The sequence below is a fragment of the Azolla caroliniana genome, unplaced genomic scaffold (assembly GCF_043228905.1).
Source record: "Azolla caroliniana isolate FFs.n. ecotype wild unplaced genomic scaffold, voAzoCaro1.0.p SCAF_22, whole genome shotgun sequence".
NCBI classification, from domain to species: domain Eukaryota; kingdom Viridiplantae; phylum Streptophyta; class Polypodiopsida; order Salviniales; family Salviniaceae; genus Azolla; species Azolla caroliniana.
The window spans coordinates 5,376,666-5,386,275 of record NW_028230457.1 but is presented as its reverse complement, the minus strand read 5'-3'; positions in this window follow the sequence as shown (position 1 = coordinate 5,386,275).

Here is a 9,610-nt window from a genome sequence, read left to right as displayed (position 1 = left end):
TCTTGAGTTGTTTTTATATTATCTCGTGCAATATGCAACATATCTTGCATATCCCGAAGAAAGTTTTGCATACTTCGCAACTCATCATGATGTATATTAACATCAATCAGGGCCTGTGGTTGAAAACCATATATCAACATAAAAGGACTATATCCCATTGATGTATGCTTGGAGAGATGTCATGGGTGAAAGCTTGAGAGTGGAAACAATTAGCTATGTCCTTGACATAGCTAATTAGCTATGCAAAATGCTACCATTGATAAATTAGCTATGCAAAAAGCTACCATTGAAAATAGTAGAGAGTTTTAATTATATAAATGAGCACCATAAATGTGCAACATAATCGTGCACCATAAATTATATACCGAATTCCTAGGTCCATTATGCATGATCCTTTGCCACATCACGTGGGCCATCTCTGGTTGAGTATTTTGGCTTAGATTACTACCACTATTGCTAAACCCTATTGAGTCCACTCCTCTATTGCCGTCATTCTACACTCAGTTACCGGCATTGTGTGTTCGAAGTATCATCTGCCACTATTCGATCCGACGGAATTCACTCCTCCATTGTCGCCATTCTACACTCAGTTGCCGCCACTGTTCAGTCCAAGCATCATCTTCCAAGTTCACTCCTCCATTGCCGCCACTCTACACTCAGTTGCCGCTACTGTGAAGGTCGTATATTGCTGCCACTTTTCGATCCGACGGAGTTAACTCCTTCTCCACTGCCGCCATTCTACTCTCAGTTGTTGTCACTGTGTATTCCAAGCATCATCTACCACTGTTCAATCTGACGGAGTTCACTCACCCATTGCCATCATTCTACACTTAGTTGTTGCTACTGTTCGGTCCTGGATTGCTGCCACTTTTCGATTTCACGAAGTTCACTCATCCATTGCCATCATTCTACACTTAGTTGTCGCTACTGTTCGGTCGTATATTGCTACCACTTTTTGATCCGAAGGAGTTGACTCCTTCTCCACTACTACCATTCTACTTTCAGTTGTTGTCACTATGCGTTCCAAGCATCATCTGCCACAGTTCGATCCGACGGAGTTCACTCCTCCATTGCCATCATTCTACACTTAGTTGCCGCTACTCTTTGGTCTTGGATTGCTGCCACTTTTCGATTTGATGGACTTCACTCATCCATTGCCATCATTCTACACTTAGTTGCCACTATTGTTCGGTCGTGTATTGCTACCACTTTTCGATCCGAAGGAGTTCACTCCGTCTCCAGTACTGCCATTGTACTCTCAATTGTCGTCATTGTGCGTTCCAAGCATCATCTGCCACAGTTTGATATGACGGACTTCACTTCTCCATTGCCATCATTCTACACTTAGTTGTCACCATTGTTCAGTCTTGGATTGTCAAAACTATTCGATCAAACGGAGTTCACTCCTCCACTACCGCCATTCTACACTCAATTGCCACCAATATTCGGCCCTGGATTACCGCCACTGTTCGATCTTGGATTTGAATAACTATTTTGTCTATTGATTATCTTGTGCATTGTTGTGTATAATCTTGTGTATTGCGGAATATTTTTGTGTATTGTTGTTGCCCATAGCCATCTTTAATACGTGTCTTTTTTTCCGGAAAATTAGGGTTTAAACTCGTCAAGCCAAATGGAAGGGGAAGGAGGGTGTTTAGAATTACCCCTCAATGATCATCAGGATAGGGATGACACTATCAGGACACAACAAGCAATACGAAAGTATTGGGCCGAAAAAAAAAGAAAACATCGTCAATTGTTGAAAGATACGAAAGCCACACTCACTAAAGGTAAAGATATTATTGGTTGCAATATAGGTCCAAATATCATTGAGAATAGCAATAATGAGACTACTATCATACAGAGAAAGGTTGTAGACTATTTCAATGTTCAAACCAAGCACATTACCAATGAAGACAAGAAGGTAGTACTTTATGGAATATTAAATGATCCATCGATAAAGGAGTTAGTTGATTGTAATGGTCTTAATGCAAACATAACATTTGTACTAGTAAATAATCTCTATAATAGTTTCGTATCCATGAGCAAGTCAGAAGATGATATTATCTTCAAAAGTTCTAGTCTAATGATGTTACTTAATAGTGATGTTGACGATATTAACATCACTATTGGTGTTAGTAGAAAAAGTGTGTACAATACATTGAACCGGATAGTTTCATCGGGTGAAGGAACTAGTCTGCTAAAGCTAACAACAAGATGTAAGCCAATGACACCCATAACATCAGAAATCAAGGATATAATCACAATATTTTGGACTAATGAGAGTAGGGTTTCACCCAATCAGAAGGATTTATGCCGGAAACGCGTTGGAAGGAGTCAATATGAGGAGCATCGCATTCATATTCTTGATGTACCTCAGGTATTTACATTTATCTCAACATTTGTTTTGACTTTTGAGCTTAGTTAGTTAAGTTATTAGCTACCTCTGAATATGACCATACCCGAATAGCTAATTACCTACCAAAATGACCACAGATAAGTAGCTACCAGTAATAGATAATTAGCTACCAGAATAGCTAATTAGCTCCCTAAGAATATCGAACATAGCTATTTAGCTACCACAATAGCTAGTTAGCTACCACAATAGCTAATTAGCTGCCTATAACAATACCTAATTAGCTACCAGAGTAGCTAATTAGCTGCATATGACTATAGCTAATTAGCTAACAGAATTGCTAATCCCCTACTGGAATAGCTATTGTACTAAACTATGGTAGTAGCTAATTAGCGATTGTACTAAACTATAGTAGTAGCTATTTAGCTACCATTTAGTTAATTAGCTACTGTATTAAACTATGGTAGTAGCTAATTAGCTACCACTTAGCTAATTAGCTATTCAACTGAAGTATGGTAGTAGCTAATTAATTACCAGTTAGCTAATTAGCGACTCAGCTAAAGTATGGTAGTAGCTAATTAGCCACTATAACTAAAGTATGGTAGGAACTAATTAGCTACCACTTAACTAATTAGCTACCACTTAACTAATTAGCTATTGTACTAAACTATGGTACTAGCTAATTAGCTACCACTTAGCTAATTAGCTGCTCAGTTAAAGTATGGTAGAGCTAATTATAGCTACCACTTAGCTAATTAGCTACTCAGCTAAAGTATGGTAGTAGCTAATTAGATACAAGTTAGCTAATTAGCGACTCAGCTAAAGTATGGTACTAGCCAATTAGCCACTATAACTAAAGTATGGTAGTCGCTAATTAGCTACCACTAAACTAATTAGCTACTATACTAAACTATGGTAGTAGCTAATTACCTACCACTTGACTAATTAGCTATTATACTAAATTATGGTAGTAGCTAATTAGCTACCACTTAGCTAATTAGCGACTATACTAAACTATGGTAGTAGCTAATAGCTAAGTGGTAGTTAATTAGCTATTGTACTAAACTATGGTAGTAGCTAATTACCTACCACTTACATAATTAGCTACTGTACTACACTATGGTAGTAGTTGATTAGCTACCACTTAGCTAATTAGCTACTATACTAAACTATGGTAGTAGCTAATTAGCTATTGTATTAAACTATGGTAGTAGCTAATTAGCTACTATACTAAACTATGGTAGTAGCTAATTAGCTATTGTATTAAACTATGGTAGTAGCTAATTAGTTACTATACTAAACTATGGTAGTAGCTAATTAGCTATTGTATTAAACTATGGTAGTAGCTAATTAGCTACCACTTAGCTAATTAGCTACTCAACTAGAGTATGGTAATAGCTAATTAGCTACCACTTAGACAACATAACTATTGTATTAAACTTTGGTAGTAGCTAATTATCTACCACTTAGCTAATTAGCTAAGTGGTAGCTAATTAACTACTGTATTAAACTATGGTAGTACCTGATTAACTACTGTATTAAACTATGGTAGTTGCTAATTAGTTACACTAAACTAAACTATGGTAGTAGCTAATTAGCTACTGTACTAAACCATGGGAGTAGCTAATTAGCTACAATTATAGCTAATTAGCTATTGTATTAAACCACAATAGTAGCTAATTAGCTATCATTTAGCTAATTAGCTACCATTTAGCTAATTAGCTATTGTACTAAACTATTTAGCTACCACTTAGCTAATTAGCTACCGCACTAAACCATGGTAGTAGCTAATTAGCTACAATTTAGTGAATTAGTTGTTGTATTAAACTATGGTAGTTGCTAATTAGTTACCACTTAGCTAATTAGCTACTATACTAAAGTATGGTAGTAGCTAATTAGCTACCACTTAGCTTATTAGCTATTGTACTAAACTATTTAGCTACCACTTAGTTAACTACCTATTGTACTAAACTATGATAGTTGCTAATTAGTTGGTGTATTAAACTATGGTAGTAGCTAATTAGCTACCACTTAGCCATAGAGCTAATTAGTATGTCCATTTTATATCGCATGTCGATTTATTTATTAGGTTCAGGCGAATGCATCCAAATATCAAAGTTCAACTACGAACATTCGAGTCTCTTAAGCCACACTTTGTGAGATGCTTGAAGGATCGATACACATGTTGTTGCATTTACCATGTACAAATGGGTTTTCTCAAGGACTTTGTTAATCTACTATGTCACCATAGTACCTCCCTAACAAATGCAGTTTGCACTTATGAGTGCCCAATTTGTCAATCGAACCCGCATGAGCACTGTAAATCATCTGAGCATGTTATCTCGTCCATGAGTTGTCTTTTAGATTCAGTATTGTGTCTGAGAGAAATTGAGGCCACCTTCCACAGTCATAATTGTGTCATGGGTTTATGTCAAGATTGTGGCCCTAGTAGATTTAGGTGGTGTCTAAATGAATTTAGTAGTGAAATATTAATCTCTGTCCAGTTATTTGAGTCAGTTGACACCAATTTCGAAGGAAAGGTGTGTAAAAGCAAGGATCTAGTTAGGAATTCGCTTAAACCAAGGGATTTGGCATCTCTATTTGTAGTATCTCTAGGAAGCGGGCACTTACCCATGAACAACTAAACGCAGATGGTGTGCAGATGAATTGTGCAGCACATGTAGTTGAATTTTTAAGAGATAATATGTCAACGAGTGCAACTAGTGCTTATTCCTCGCAGGTCCAAGATATCAAACATGAATTTTGGGAAGTGAAGATAGATGAAGTAAATAGGGAGAAGACTTGTGAGTGCCAAGGAATTCCCGAATTGCGATCTCTCCATGGTGTTCGCGGTTATTCTAGGTTGGATGATCATTGTATTGCGGTTAGAGAATTAACTTGTTTTTGCTTCCATTGTGTGTAGGGAAATTGGAGGTATTGTTTAAACACAACATATATTCAGAATTAGGAGTATCATACATTGACCGATAAGAAAGCAGTTGATGGAGAAACAGAAAAGAATGTTGACTTCACATATCAAGGACGTGGAGATACTTTGAGTGATGTCTTAAATGTTGGGGATAATTTCGCTGTAAATGTAGAAGAAGGCAATTCAGAGGGTGTTGATTTCTATATATTGAAGTGCACGGTTAGTAAACAGTGTGCAATGCTGAATATATTAGATGCTTGGGGAAATGTTGTATCTACCAGGACATTCTACATCGAAGGTATTTTTTATGCAAGACTAGATGATTACGATTATGTGTATAGGCTATTAGAAGACAAACTAGTTGCGTACATGTACTCTCATTTGGTCAGGTGCATCAATGTCCCAATGTCGCAATACAATGGCTGCTCAGGTTTATACACAGTTAGTGCTAATGTGTATGAATGTATTTACAACAGTATGCCATGGAATTCATAGCTACAAGTAGCAATTACTAGTTTTCTTGTAAAACAAACAAAGCACATGTATTGCAAATAAACAATTTAATGGACCTGTTTGGGAGTGTTTTTTTTATATACAGTCTACTTTGTGCTTCTTTCTCAATAAAATCGTGCGTCTCTTTTATATATAGTCTTCTTTCTGATACAATACAGTTTAGTAATATCGTTTAGGGTTCTTCTTTCTGAGATACAGATTTACTCAAGTGAACCATGTACAAGTTAAAATAGTTTGCATAAGTGAACCATGTACTCTTAAATTTACACAGTAGATAAATTACTCAAAACAAGCAATTTAATTCTTCATTGATTAAGTGGTAGCAAATTACACATTTATAACATCCCACTGCCAATGTCTTCAAATCACCTATAAACAGCTAAGCTCTTGCTGGTCAATGGAACTTCTCTACATATATGATCTGCATACGAAGCTCAATATGGAGTCCACAACCATGTAGGTGGTTAGCAGCTCCATGTTTTCACCAAGTAATGTTCATGCATTTCATTGGGTAGAATGAGACAACATCTGTGAATGTTGAAGTAATGCCGGAAATGCTCTGTATCTAGAATCAAAGTATTGTTGGCATTATAATCTAGCCAAGTGGCCCAAAAATCAGAAAGTCTTTTGAATCTTGCAACATCAATCTGCTCACAATTCTCTCATGTCCACTGACCCTTGAAATGTTGTTGCCACTTTGGGAAGAATCTTTCTACACACTTCCACACATCTGTACGTGGTTTTTCACTTCAAATACACAAATCAAAGTATTGCATAGCCCACTCCAGAAATTGATTTGCGTCCCTCCTTGGTGTCATATATCGTACACTCATCATGACTTTATCAAGCTCCAAGATCAAGGGTCTTCTTTCGACTTCTAATGGTTTAGGTTTCCATTCCTGTAACTGAGCCTTTGTTACACCAATTATTGGTAGCACACGATCAATTTCAATCAACTCAGGTTTTGTTAGCACAATTGGTGTCCTTTTCCTCTTCAAACCCCTGGTCAATTGTGTTGGGCCTAGCTTCACATTCTGGTGCTCTTGTGTTGTCGACTTAGTCATTGGCTCAATGCATGTCGATACTAATCTCATCGATATCAGCCCACTGGTATCACATGTTGTATCTACCTACAAAATCAGATCATCTGTGCAACATGCTTGATCAACTTGCATGACCAGATCATTTGTGTCAGTTGTTATATCTACTTTCAAGATGTGGCCCTCTAAACACGCAACAACATCAACATTTTCCACATTGCCATTGGCCTTAGGAGCAATAGATTCAAACCCTTTAGACTCTGCAACATCAGAAAACACCAACATATTCACACTCGCAAAGTAACTAACAGTCTCACAAAACAACATAATGAACATGAAATATTTTCCATCATAGAACTACATGAACATAATTATCTTGGAGAAATGTCATAGAGTTCCATTACATAATGTGGATCAAGCAACAACCAATCTAAGGTTTTACTTGTCCAAATAGATCATAGTAAAACTTCATAAAACCCTAGGAAAATCGCTAACAATCATATCCCACTAACAAGTATTTCGCTCCAATTCAAGAGCCCCTTGACCGAGTAACTGGTCTTGCCCCCGATCGTGGCCCCTTCTTCAACCTTTTTCTGGCTGGTTGCCCATTTAGCCTTGCTTCTTTGACCCATTGCACAAGTGTGACCTTCTTTGACCACCTTTCCATCACCTCAGCAATGGCTTGCACGTCAGTCATGTCTTGTGCTAGCTTTTCCAGCACAGTGGGATCTGTTTGGACATTATCAGTAGTTGGGCTCAGTGGGGTGGAATCAAGGATTTGGGATTCGAAGAAATGTTGCATCAAGTGTTCAAAAACATTATTGTTGTGAACCTCAGATTTACATGTTCTTTCCAATATTTCATGGCTTTTCACATCGTTGCTTAATTCAGTACCATCTTCCAAAAGAATAGGGTGGAGCTGATCTAAAGGAGATGTGATACCAGGGCTCTTGCTTTCAGCCACGTTGGCAACTATTTCCTCATCGGTTGTAGCGTCATCAACACCAGACACCTCATGCACCCTCCTTAATCCACAAGATCCTACAACAACACGGTCGCTAATTAGCTATTCTTCTAGACTATGATAGTAGCTAATTATCTACCATTGAGCTAATTAGCTACTTCACTTAGGTATGGTACTAGCTAATTAGCTACCACTTAGCTAATTAGCTACTCTTTGTCAATATGTGTGAAAGTGTTTTTTGAATTCAAACCATTGAACACTAGATGGATATAAAGTATGGATAATTCACATTTGGAGGATAAGAACATGAACTAAGAGCTCAGGGAAGAAGTCAAAAGTAAAAGTAAGAGACCAAGAGAAAAGTAAAAAGAGAAAAAGTAGACCATAAAAAACAGTAAAAATAGAATGGTCATAACTCCCTCTTTTTATACCCAAATATCACGTTGAATCGCTTAATTTGGAGATTGGATAAGGGAGATATGACGATTAGAAGGTCGATGTGTCATAGCTAAAAATAGGGAGATAAAAAGCTTCTAAAAATAGCGTGAACGAGGAAGAAGAGGAAGGTTATAAAAGAAGGTCTTAGTGGAGGTGGGGGATCCTAAGAGTGGAGGAGGAGTCTTAGGAAGAGGTGTCTTAGTGGAAGAGGAAGTGTCTTAGAAGAGGAAGGTCTTTGGTTTTAGTGGAGTTTATCTCCTTTGTATTCTCTTGATAGTGGAATATGAGAATATTCTTATTTCTTGCTCATCCTCTCAATCTTTTTTCTTAATTTCTTGAGTCATTCTCTCTAATTCGTGGATACCTTGATCGATATAATATATTATGATTCATAACTCCATCTAATTGGTTTGGTCAAGCCCCCATGTTGTGTATAACTATCCTTTGTCTTATACACGCTATCATTTTTGGCGCTCCAGGGAGGGCCAATCCTTTTCGTATAGGAGGAGAAGTTATCATTTAATTGTGTTACTATATTACATTAACTTAGCTATGCAATTTGCATTTTCGGGTGAAAGAACACAAGATGCTAGTGCCTTTTTGGCCTGCTTTGAGCATCAGGCCATCTCTATTGGACGCATCACCGACAACGAAAAGTTGCCCTTGTTGGTAGCTACATTCTATGGTCATGCTCGAGATTGGTATGACTCTCTTCCGCAAAATGAACAAGGAGAATATCAATTGTTGGTGCATCAATTTCGTACAAGATATATTCAATGGCAAAATGCAACTGAGGTAAGGGAGGAGCTTTTTCAACTAAAGATGGAATCACCTTTTGGTTTTTTAGAGTATGAAAGAAATTTCCAAGAATTGTGGACGACGTGGATTCGTCTTCGTGGTGGCACCGAAGACGAGTGGTTTAAGATAGAACAATTTAAGGTGGGCCTTGATATGCATTTCCGTTTGGAGGCAAGCTTGAAGGATCCAACGACTTTTCAAGCTCTTCTCCAAGTTTGTCAAGATTATGATCGACGAGTGAAGATGATGAGTTCCATGGGGGATCCCCAAATGACGGCTTTGGGTGCAAATTTGATGCCTCGTGCTAACTTTCAAGCCTCATCTTCAATTGTGCATGGTGGACAAGTGTTTCCAAATGTGTATACCACCACAACAATAAACCCAACAAGTATATCCCAAGAAGTGGAACAAGTGAAGAGTGAACAAGATAGAATGGCATTGGTGAATCGGCACTTTGATGAAGTGGTGGCCCACTTGCAACAATCCCAAGCAATTCGCAACACTATTCCCGATGGTGGTGGCTCTAGAGGGCATCAAGGTGTAATTTTTTATTCTTGTCAAGAGGAGGGACA